General features: G+C 42.2%; 1 long non-coding RNA gene across 1 annotated transcript in view; it reads left to right on the forward strand.

Annotated features, from left to right (window-relative positions):
• Positions 1–12149, forward strand: part of LOC308473411 — a 48362-nt gene that overhangs the window by 23333 nt on the left and 12880 nt on the right. The window lies entirely within an intron of this gene.

Below are 12149 nucleotides of genomic sequence, written 5' to 3' on the forward strand. Positions count from 1 at the left end.
CCCCTCCAATACTGGTGCTGCAAGGGAATTCTGTTAAAGGGATCTGGGGGATTGCCATGCTTTCGCCCTAGTCCCTGGCATCGGGCTTGGGCCGCGCAAGGCCTCTGGGAGCATGCGGGGAGAGGTGAGTCTGGTGCCCATCTTCATTTCTCCCCAATATTGTTTTCCCTGACTGGCTTCCGCTGTAATCTGGAAGTCAGTTCTGTTCCTGGGCAGGGGGACAGATAGTCGGAACCAATGCCTAAGCAACCACTCACAGTTATGTATTTAAATAAAGTTGTGGCAAAAATTATGCCAAAAACCTTAAACAAAAATTTTGTGTGATGTGTGAGTTGTTGGGGTGGCTTGGGGACCTCAACACGCAACTCTTATCCCCTACTCCCAGACAGTTCTCCTCTGTCAGCATGTGGTGTTAATCAAAGCCACCTCCAATATTTGCCACTGAAGTTGTGTTGTGTGAGACTTTTCAAATGATTGCCCTTTAGTGTAGCAAATGTGCAATGAGAATCAGATTCTTAAATTGTTCCAAAGGGTGAGAGGGTATTGACCAGGCAGAGCTAAAATCTGTTTGTAAATACATATTTGTAATGCATTCACTGGTCTTCTGCTGGTGTATCTCAGCTTAATTGAAGAGGATACCATGACTACCAAAGCAGATTGAACTCTAGTAACATGCATCTAAGACCACAGGACTCTGATTCCTGGAATTTCACTCTGGACTGGGAGCTAGCTCTTCTCTTAAATTAAAAGGCTATGTAGTAGCGACAGCTGGGAAGAGGATACAGAAATCCAAAAACAAAATTAGACTAGGTAAAAAATAAAGAATAAATCCCCCCCCCCCCCGTTTATTTAACTCTCTGCTGCTATGTGTAGATGTGGAGTCTCTAGCTGAAATGAAATTTTATTTTTTTATTGATATGTTAACAAGTAAAAACAGAAGAAAGTGGTCTTTAACATACAAATCCATATTTACATATATATTACTGATACTATCAACAAAAATGATAACAATATTAAAAGTTAGAGAAAAAGAAAATGTGTTCAATATATTGTGCGCACACACACACGCAAAACACACACAGCCAAGCAGGTAAGAGCGGTAAGTTTGGTTATTCTACAAATAGCTAAATTTCTTTTTTAATAATCCTAACCACAGTCCTCCTTCCCAGATGCTAGACTGGTGCTAGATGCTAGACTTCCCAGATTCCTAGACTGGATGTCACATATTTCAAGGAGGACTTGCAAAAATGCAGGTGCGGCTGTGTTTTCTGATTCTTTAGGAGCTCTGCCGGCAAAGCTCAAAAGTCCCATGCAAAGACTTGGCAAACTGCCCTGCAGTAAAGGACCTTGAGCCTGGGAATATGTGAGCAATTTTGATGCAAGGTCCCTATGCCAGATAGGCACTGGAAGATTTCGCCCTTAACTGCTTGACTGGTGCAACAATAGACTGAAATATATTGCAGGAAAGCAGTAAATGAAAACTGACAACTACTTCCATTTCCCTTCTAAAATGAATGGTAGGTGAAACGAAATATTGAACAGAAGACGACATGAATAAATCTCTTCTTGGAAAATGTAGCCTGTTTATCAATGCGTAGCACTGGATAGATCATGCTGCTCTTCGTGATAGTATTTTTAAGGGAAACAAAGCAAAAGTACAGCAGTTGATTTCCTGGACTGCAGAATTGGTGGTTTCCAAACTTTTTGTTACCATAACCCACAAGTGTAGATATAATTTTGTATTGATCCAAAGTCACTGTCTTGAGCTGTATTATGATTAGTGCCTTTGATGAGCTGGGACTTTGACTAAACTCTTTAGCCCCCTACACAACTAGTAAGTAATGCAACTCTTTGCATGCCTTGTCCCATTGAGTGGAATGGTGCTAACTCTGAGATAAGTAGACAGAAGGTTGGAGCTTTAGGATCTTCATGTACACATCTTAGTTCCCTTTTAACCCACCTTTCCATTCTATTCCTCCTCTCCCTCTTGCTTGATAGACGAAAATTGTGGGCTACCAGAGAAGCCAAGTTCTGCCCAACATTGGCAGCCTATGTGTGCTACTTATTCAGTGACCAGCCTCCCTCCCCCACTTTTCACTCTCAAACTTAATTGATGCATAAAGAGGTGATGTCCACAAGATAACTGAGACTCCAACCAGACATTCTGGGAATTGCCCTGTGAAAATGCAATTGGTGTGCATTGGAGGGGAGCAGGAACATTGGGATGTTGATGTCATGCATCATGCGACGGTTGGCACCCCTCTCCATTCTTCCTCAGACGTTGACGCCTCTGAGCACATTCTTACCACCATACATATTTCTAGTGTCACAATCCATGGACTCAGACACAACCTCAGAACTCTCTAACAACACATCCATTTAATTCAATGGATGGTATTCAACTGAGTTTTACTTATAAATTAACAAACATGACTAAGTTAGATCCATTGATTTCAAAGACTCTGTTCTGTTTAAGCTCTACTTTGTTTAAGTAAAACAAACTTACTCTTTTTTATGAACTTATAAACTTTTATTATTTTATTATTTTTAAAATAGCATCTATAGCTTCACCAAAGCAAGGCTTCCACCTGCTAGCAAATATTTATTATCCTGTGATACACACAATTGCTTTCAAACTGTCAGACTACATTTTATTTTTGACACTGTATTGATGCTACTTGTAAATGTTTCATTCCTCTTGCTGCTGGAGATTGCACTCATTGATTGATCTAAGCCTTGCCCGGGCTAGGAAAACTGATCTGCTTCTGGATTATTTCCTTTAAATGAATAAAACACAGGAAATAACTTTTTTATTAGGGTGAAGCACCCTAATATGGCTTTGCTTTTGTTGTTGTTATTACAGAAATAAAAGATAAAGATGTGATGCGGTACTTGAAAACCTCACAGTTGGTGCTGGCTTTAGAGATTATTCACTCAAAGCCAGCAGATAAAAGCAGCAGAGAATAATATGCAGAGCGCATGTCCAAAATAGCATCTGGACGGGATTCCAAGCAGAAGTCAAGAGTTGAAGCTGTAGAAGCTGAAGGAGGTATTCATTTGAGGCAGCAGCTCTTCTTAAGCAAACTTTTTTCCCCTGGATGCTCTTTGGAAAATAGTTAATTGGTAATTTCCATTTTGAATGAACTCCTGACATCAGGTCTTGCTTAACTGAATAATTTTCAAGCATAAAACATATTTTATGTTTTCATTTTCATTTTTCACCTGCAAATTTTCTCTTAAAAGAGGGATAGGTAGCTAGAGGGGTATGTTTGTGTGTGCACGTAATTGGCATTTAATGCCACTGGATGTGATACCCGAGTCCTCTTGGTACGGACATCTCTGATCTATTAAGTCAACTATAGCCTGTTTTCCCATGCTAAGCCACTAAGTAAAGGATGGAACAGCAGTCTCTCTTGCCAGGAAATTCATGGAAGATAAGCTGCTACTAATAGCTTCCCATACCTCCATATGGGAAGCAGCATGCCTCTGAATACCAGGTGCTGGGGATCACAAGGCTATTCCTTTCAAGCTTCTCATTTACTTGCACTAATCAGGACAATTTCTTCCTCAGGTGCCAAACCTTTGCCCTTCCCCCATTGCATCAAAGTGCCTACAATGTGTACGGAAGTGTCAGTGTTTAACACATTATATTCCCAGAGAACCTCTATTTTTATGCAGTTGCAATGGTTAGTGAGTTGCTTCTGAAACCACACTGTCACCGAGGCATAGCCTTGTTTGAAGTGCAATCCGGTTTTCAAAGCGTTTTTGCCACTTTTGCGTTTCATCCATTGTGCTGCATTTCTTGAGTATTCCTTTTACTTCAGAACACCTTTTAAGTTATTAATTCAGTCAGATCAAAGTGAAAAGAGAGGGACCTTTTCTTGCATGTTTGCCTTCATTACTTCTACTGCTAAGAATTGTAGCAAGCCTAATTTCTTGAAACTTTCAGCTTTTATATTGAAGTTATTTTAAATAATAATAATAATAATAATAATAATAATAATAATAATAATATGTTGCATCCTCTGTTTACCAAGTGGCAACTTCCTTCACTGTGCACATAACTTGCCAGCAATGGATTGCTTTTGCTTCCTGCCTTTTGCCTCCCAGGATCATATGTTCTTGCAAACACATGTGTTGCATGTCGAGGTCCCCAGGCCACCCCAAAACTCACACATCACACAGAATTTTTGTTTAAGGTTTTTGGCATAATTTTGGCCACAACTTTCTTAAAATACAAAAAATGTGAGTGGTTCCTTAGGCATTGGTTGCAGCTATCTGCCCCCCAGTGGGGGGCAGACTGACATTTCGCTTTTTTGTTTGGTTTGTTACTTTATTTGCATTGTTACCCTTCCTTTCCTCTAACATAGGGAGGAAAGTGTAACCCCATCAAGAGCAGGCAATCTCCCACCCATCTGGTGTAGGGAACCACCCACTAACAGTGCCTTAGTCTTATCTGGATTGAGCTTCATTTTGTTGGCTGTCATCCAGTCTGAGTATAGGGTGGTATATAAATTCAATAAATAAAAATAATTATATATATTTTTGCAAAATCTCAAAATCAGCTATTTTAAATGAAATTCACCAAAATCTACACTTCTGACATGGGCTGCCATCTGTCTGGATTTCCCTGGACATTCCAGCGAATTCCGCTCAGATGCTGTTTAAGAGGACCAAATGCCGGTTATGTCCAGGAAATTCCAGACGTATGGCAACCCTAACTCCAACTCCCATCAACCCCAGTGAGCATGGTCAAAGATCAGAGAAGAAGGCAGTTGTTTCCCAGAAACATCTCAAGGCCCACAGATTCACCACCAGGAGCCATTCTAAGGAGCTCAAAGTTGCATACAGTATATGGATTGTATTCGTCACATCAATGGCTATTTGAGCATCATAACAGCCAAAAGAGATATCCTGGGCTGAGAAAGTAACTAGCTCAATGCTCAAAGTCACCCAAATGAGCTCCATGGCTAGGCAGAGATTTGAACCTGGGTATCACCATTCTACCTTCACTGTTGGAGGCAGTATGTCTCTGTATATCAGCTGCTGGAGGTCACCAGTGGGGTGGGTGCTCTTTCACTCAGCTCCTGCTTTCAGGATTTCCATAGGCATCTGGTCAGCCATGGTGAGAACAGGAGAATGAACTGGATGGGCCTTTGGCTTGATCCAGCAGGAATCTTCTTGAGGTTTTATGTTCATTTGCAAGACTGACTCTGCTCCTACTGCAACACAGTGACTCACTGTGTTTGTGTTTCAGGGATTCCAACTTCCATAGATGATGCTCTGCTACCTACTCATATGGAGCTGTGCTTAGGCCATTTTGATGATTCTGGATACAATACCTCAAATAGGTATATAGCTGATACACTAGAAACCTTACCTACCTTCGGCAGTGGCTATGTTTCTGCATGGCCAATATTGACCTGCCATAACAAGCAAGTCCTTGGTTTCTCATGTGCAGTTCCCACAACCTTTCCTTGAACTGGCATAGGCTGGAGGTCTGAGAACAGACTTGGAAAAAAATGTGGAAGGAATTACTCCATGATATCTGACTCTATCTCTAAATTGCTCAGTGACCTGGTTGCTTCATATAGTTCTTCCAGAACTCAACTTTTCACATCTTATGACTCAGGCAGTTTGAGTCATAACAAAGTGATTAAGTGACGCAGATGTAGTTGGACAGATTTTGGGACAGTGTCTCAAGAATCTGGAAGTCTCTCTGGAAAGACTTGTAGCCACTGTTTTGAACAGCAACCATCTCAACAAAGTGAGTAAAATGCCCCCCCTTACATATTCATGGCATTACTGTTTGCGGCAAAGCAAGCATTTGGAGTGGCTGAGAACTGGGAACAAGGCATGGTGTGGTGCTTGTGTTGCAGCCCTTTGGTGAGAGAGGACTGCTAATTTGCCAGGCTGCATTCCAGGGTAGATTTTGGTTGACTGCACAAGGGACTCTAGGGCAGGTTTGGTCTTCTATCCCTTTCCCCACCTTCTCTTTCTAGCCCCAGACCCTTCAGGGAGCTCCATTAATGAGTGACCCTGTAATGGAGCTCCTGCAGGGGCAAAATGCATACCATACTGGGGATTGCCAGCAGTCATGGGGCATCATAGTGCTGTGTGACAGGAATGAAGCCAGCGTGCAGGTTTTGATCTTGTGGAGGTTAACTTGCATAATCGAGAAGTGCTAATGACATGCCTCAGAGTTCCTGGTGTGCTCATTGGTAGCTGTCTGTGAAAATTACAAGCCATCTAATGAGCACGCTGACAATCTGGGTGCTCAACAAGACTATTAGCATCAGTTATGGCATGATCTGAAAATTGCTCAAAGAGGATATTATGCATGAGTTGTAAGATTAGCTCATGCCAGATATTTTACCCCATAGGAGAGTTGAGCTTTTCCACACCAGCTCAAGGGTTAGAAATATAAATGCAGGTAGCTTCAGCTTTTGAGTTACATATGCTGAGAGTTTTAAGGAACTTCAGCATTTGAAAATACTTTTGCCCTTTTGAAATACTGTAGTGGCAGGCTATGAAACACTGTAAGAGGCTTCTTCAGGCTTTCATTATAGCGTAACAAGGAAAATTCTTTCAGAAGTCTTCATTACCCCTTTAAATTTGCGTGTGTTTCCACTGAACACCTGTTAAAAAAGATTTAAGAGTCATGGCTTAGGTAGTAGTTGCATTTTTATTTTATTAAATGGATGTCACTAAGACTGTTTTGAAACTTTGAAAGAGAATGTTGTAGTACCAAATGAGTTATACTTTGAGAATAACTGTGGGTGTCGGTTAATGTAGTAATTCTAAGTCTAGTTTCATCTTCATTTTACTGAGGCAAACAGGTGCTCTGTTCAGAGATACTGAAGATGCACAACTGGAGAGGCAACAGGAGTTGAAAAGAGATTCATCTATTTTGGTTCACTCCTGTGGCAATTTTCCATTCCTCAGGAAAATGTCCCAGTCACTTTTTTATTATTGTTTCTTTCCTTAAATCTTTGCTTGTAAAAGTATATCTCTGTTTTGTTTATCTATGTCTGGAGTGGTGATATTTAGCAGACGCATATGAGAGGTTCACCATATCGTGCCGTTGGATTAAAAGTCTGTGACAAAAAATATCTCAACCTTTTCTAGACAGTAAGTCACAGTAATAGGACAATTGCTATCTAAAGCTAGGCATATGCATTGATTTTTATTTTTATAAGGAGACACCTGATAGAACCACTCTTTCCTTCTGTTGGAAAACAATGGCGAGAGTATTCCCGGTTCACATTAAACCTCAGCATTGCTGTGATATAAGGCCTCTTAACAAAGACTTGTGGCTGCTGGTAAGACACTAATTGGAGACAATATTCTCCATGGGTTCCTGGGCTCAATTCTTCCTTTTCACTTAACCAGAGAGGCTGTCTGTCAGTTCAGCTGTTCCTACACAAAGTATAGACCTGCCTCTGACCCTCAGTGCACTTGGGTTCTGTGACTTTTGGCACTTCCCGGGGCCACCATTTTCAGGTGGAATTTATTTATTTATTTATTTATTTATTTATTTATTTATTGCATTTAGAGCCCACCTTTTTCTCCACAGAGCTTAAGGTGGCTTACATGGTTCCCCCTGCTCCTCACAACAACCCTGTGAGGTAGGGTAGGCTGAGAGTGACTGACTGGCCCAAGGTCAACCAGTGAGCTTCATGGCCAAGTGCGGATTTGAACCCTGTTCTCCTAGGTCCTAGTTCAACACACTATCCACTGCACCACATACCATCATCAATAAGTTTATTGTGCTAGCCCACACCAGTCACATAGCTGGGGGCACTGTCATACAGTGGTTCCGCTCCTTCCTCCTGGGCCGTGTTCAGAAAGTGGTGGGGGGGGGATGAGTGTTCAGACCCCTGGGTTCTCACTTGTGGGATGCCTCAGGGTTCTGTCCTCTCCCCCATGCTTTTCAACATCTACATGCAGCCGCTGGGAGAGATCATCAGGGGGTTTGGGCTGGGTGTTCATCAGTATGCGAATGATACCCAGCTCTACTTCTCTTTTAAATCAGAACCAGTGAAGGCGGTGAAGGTCCTCTGTGAGTGTCTGGAGGCAGTTGGAGGATGGATGGCGGCTAACAGATTGAGGTTGAATCCTGACAAGACAGGTGCTCGCTTCGGCAGCACATATACTGAATCCTGACAAGACAGAAGTACTGTTTTGGGGGGACAGGAGACGGGCGGGTGTGGAAGACTCCCTGGTCCTGAATGGGGTAACTGTGCCCCTGAAGGACCAGGTGCGCAGCCTGGGAGTCATTCTGGACTCACAGCTGTCCATGGAGGCACAGGTCAATTCTGTATCCAGGGCAGCTGTTTATCAGCTCCATCTGGTACGCAGGCTGAGACCCTACCTGCCCGCGGGCTGTCTTGCCAGAGTGGTGCATGCTCTGGTTATCTCTTGCTTGGACTACTGCAATGCGCTCTATGTGGGGCTACCTTTGAAGGTGACCCGGAAGCTACAACTAATCCAGAATGCGGCAGCTAGACTGGTGACTGGGAGCGGCCGCCAAGACCATATAACACAGGTCTTGAAAGACCTATACTGGCTCCCAGTACATTTCCGAGCAGAATTCAAAGTGTTGGTGCTGACCTTTAAAGCCCTAAACGGCCTCGGTCCAGTATACCTGAAGGAGCGTCTTCACCTCCATCGTTCTGCCCGGACACTGAGGTCCAGCGCTGAGGACCTTCTGGCGGTTCCCTCGCTGAAAGAAACCAAGTTACAGGGAACCAGGCTGAGGGCCTTCTTGGTAGTGACACCCGCCCTGTGGAACGCCCTCCCACCAGATGTCAAAGAGAAAAATAACTACCAAACTTTTAGAAGACATCTAAAGGCAGCCCTGTTTAGGGAAGCTTTTAATGTTTAATAGGTTAATAGGTTGTATTTTAGTGTTTTGTTGGAAGCCGCCCAGAGTGGCTGGGGAAACCCAGCCAGATGGGCGGGGTATAAATTATTATTATTATTATTATTATTATTATTATTATTATTATTAATTCTGGTTGCGCAGTTATAGTTGATTAGAAGGTCTTGCTCAACAAACCCACTTCTCCAAAAGATTGGATTTTTTATGATGAGAAATGTAACAGGGAAATGTGCTAGAAAGTATGGGATAACACTTGCTTTGACACAACCTTGTCTAATGTCACCTGCCAATCACGATGAATTTGCCGTATAAAAATTAGGTTAAACTTTAAAAGAATTGCAAAAGAAACTATTTTTGAGAGAGCAATTGGACCAACAAAAGAAACAACATGCCAACAATGCTCCCTCCCATCTTCAATTATTACTGCAAATGGCTGGAAAGTGAGAATACTGTATATAATATGTCATCTCTGCGGGGAGTCAAATGGGTTCTTTTTTGGAAAATCAGCTTTTCAAACATTAAAACGTCTAATAGGGCCATTTGTTATAACAGCAATTACGAGAGACACAACGCTAGTAGTATCCCTAAAGCTAATCATGTAAATTTCCTTTGCTGTGTCAGCATCACCACCTGTTAAACTTCAGCACCACAGCCTTCTTAGTTGTGTCTGCCACAAGACACAGCCAGGCATAGTACCTGGCCCCTGGCTAAGAATGGCCAGTGTGAAATAAGGAACCTGTGGTATACAGGGGTGCAATAAACCTTGGGGCAGTGTTTAGGCTGGACACACTTCTATGCTGCCTCAAAGGAAGGTGATCTCTTGGAGGTGTGTGTTTTGGGGCGGCCCAGAGATTATTGTGCAGGTACACACTCCCAGTTTTTCTTCTCTGAAATGGTTATTTGGTGGTGCCTGTTGCAGCTGAAATTAGCCTTAGCTGAACACTGAGTGAAATCCAAAAGTGAATCCTTAATCTTCTGCCTCCCACATGCCTCTCCCCACAAAAAAAACCCAGGCAAAACACCTTTATACACCTTAAAACAAACATTACCACACAGACAAATCCATTTGCCAAGTTTGTGACTGCATAGAGATCACACTCGTGCAGCCGAATCCAATTCACATTTACTCTGAAATTAATCCCACTGAGTTTAAATGAGATTGGAACAAAAGCAACTGTGCATAGGAATGCTACCTTTTCATGTTCCTACACCTTCCTCACTCAAACTCTTCAATATGTCTTAAGGCTAACATTATTTCATGGCTAAAAGAAGTATTCATATATTTTAAAAAATAATAGGATTTTTTTAATTACTGGATTATTTTTCAAAAATGAAACCGCTACCCACAATATAAATCACTTGGGAGTGAGTGGTGAACTGGCAATTAGTCTTCTTTCATGTATTATGCATAACTTTTATCAGATATATTAAAAACAGCACCTTGCTGACAACTGAGAATCTTTATAGTACTCTAATCTTGAATCTGTGCCTTGGATAAGCGAGAGGATCTTCCCAGGTGTTGGGCAGGTGTCATTTCAAAGGGGGTGGCATAAGCTCCGTGTTCAGTAAGTTTTCATGCTGGTTTGTTTGTTTGCCCAGCACTAATAATAAGCTGGTTTGCAGATGTGGAATCGCTCCATACAAATATAATGAATTGCCTTAGGTTGTGAATAGTCTCGGTGACTTTAGCTGCCTCTCTTGCCACTCTGCGAGCTACCCAGCACAAGGATGGATAATATTTAAAAATAGATTAATGTGTCTCTCCAGTGCCTTTTAAGTTGAAAGCCACTGAGCTTCCATTGCTTTAAATTAATTGAGTCTCAAGAGGATTTATGGGTATGACTGAGAAAGTCAAGCATATTCTGATCAGCCTTTAAGAATATCCTGTAAGATGACAGAACAGTGGCACCAACTAAAAAACATTCAAAATTTATTGGACTATTATTTGGAAACACACAGGGAGAGCTGGAAAGGGATCACAAATGCCTACAGCCTGCTAATTGTATTAAACTTAAATGAGTTTCCTACCCATCTGCCTTTTTATTAGAGACAACAGTACAATCCAAATAGCGATCATTACCTTGAAGAGCACTAGATCTAAAAACAGTCTCTGGAGTTATCGTATAATAACGAGAGAGCACATAATGGGCCTTGAGAGACCAGCAGAGTTTATTTTAATTTTTGACTTCATTTCTGTTCAAATGGTTTTCTCCATACCTGTCACTGGAATTAATAAGCCAGTTTCCCAAAGCAATGAGACCCAAGGCACACAATGTGGCTGCCTTGCTGAAGCTTCGCAGGACTGTTCAATGTCTGGAAGGAATTAGCCTGAAAACCCTTTGTATGCCATCTTGAGGTTTAAAGATGGAAGAAACGCAGGCTACAAATAAAATATATACAGCGGCAGGGCTTCAGTAGCAAAGCTGTAGGTTCAGAGACATGACATTAATTGCACAAATGTAAATTAACACCTGGGCATCAGGAGGGAAGAAAATATAACTCTCCATTCCATGGTCAGACAAAATCATCTCTTGGAAGTTGCTATTTGAGAGAGTATGTGTTAAGCTCTGCCTTCCCCATCAGGCTTCCTCGCGGCTGCTATTTGCATAACGAAAACAAAACAAAACCCCAAACCCACCTTAAATATATTCATGTAAGCAATGCCACATCTGGTTTGGCTATCAGACTAGCATAGAATGCATATGTCCCCAGGTGGAACAGTTACTTGGGGAGAGCTTTGGGGGTGTTTCTATATTTAGTGTTGACTTGTGTTAATGGGGTAAGTAGGATATATTCTCTATAGTGACATGAATTAAATGCTAGTGTTTCCCAAGGCAACTGGAACGCACATTTTAGCCATGGTTCTATTAAAAACTGAGGCACAAGAATCTTTAAATAACTGTAAAGAATTAACCTGGGGCAGGGGGAGGAATCTCCCAGTGCACCTATACGGGAAAACTTTGTGTTCATAGCTACCTCTCAAGTGATAAAGACTGTGAGTCAATGTGCAGTAAGTAATGGCATCAATAACCCAGCCTTGCTATACAGTCATACCTTGGGTTATGAACGCTGTGGGTTGCGTGTTTTCGGGTTGCGGACCGCGCCGAACCCGGAAGTACTGGAATGGGTTACTTCCGGGTTTTGGCCCTCGCGCATGTGCAGAAGCACAAAATGACATCACGCGCATGTGCTGAAGCGCCGAATTGTGTCACACACATGCGCAGATGCGGTGCTGTGGGTTGCAAACGCTGCGGGTTGCGAACGT

The sequence above is a fragment of the Podarcis pityusensis genome, assembly GCF_964106645.2.
Source record: "Podarcis pityusensis genome assembly, chromosome: 3".
NCBI classification, from domain to species: Eukaryota; Metazoa; Chordata; class Lepidosauria; order Squamata; family Lacertidae; genus Podarcis; species Podarcis pityusensis.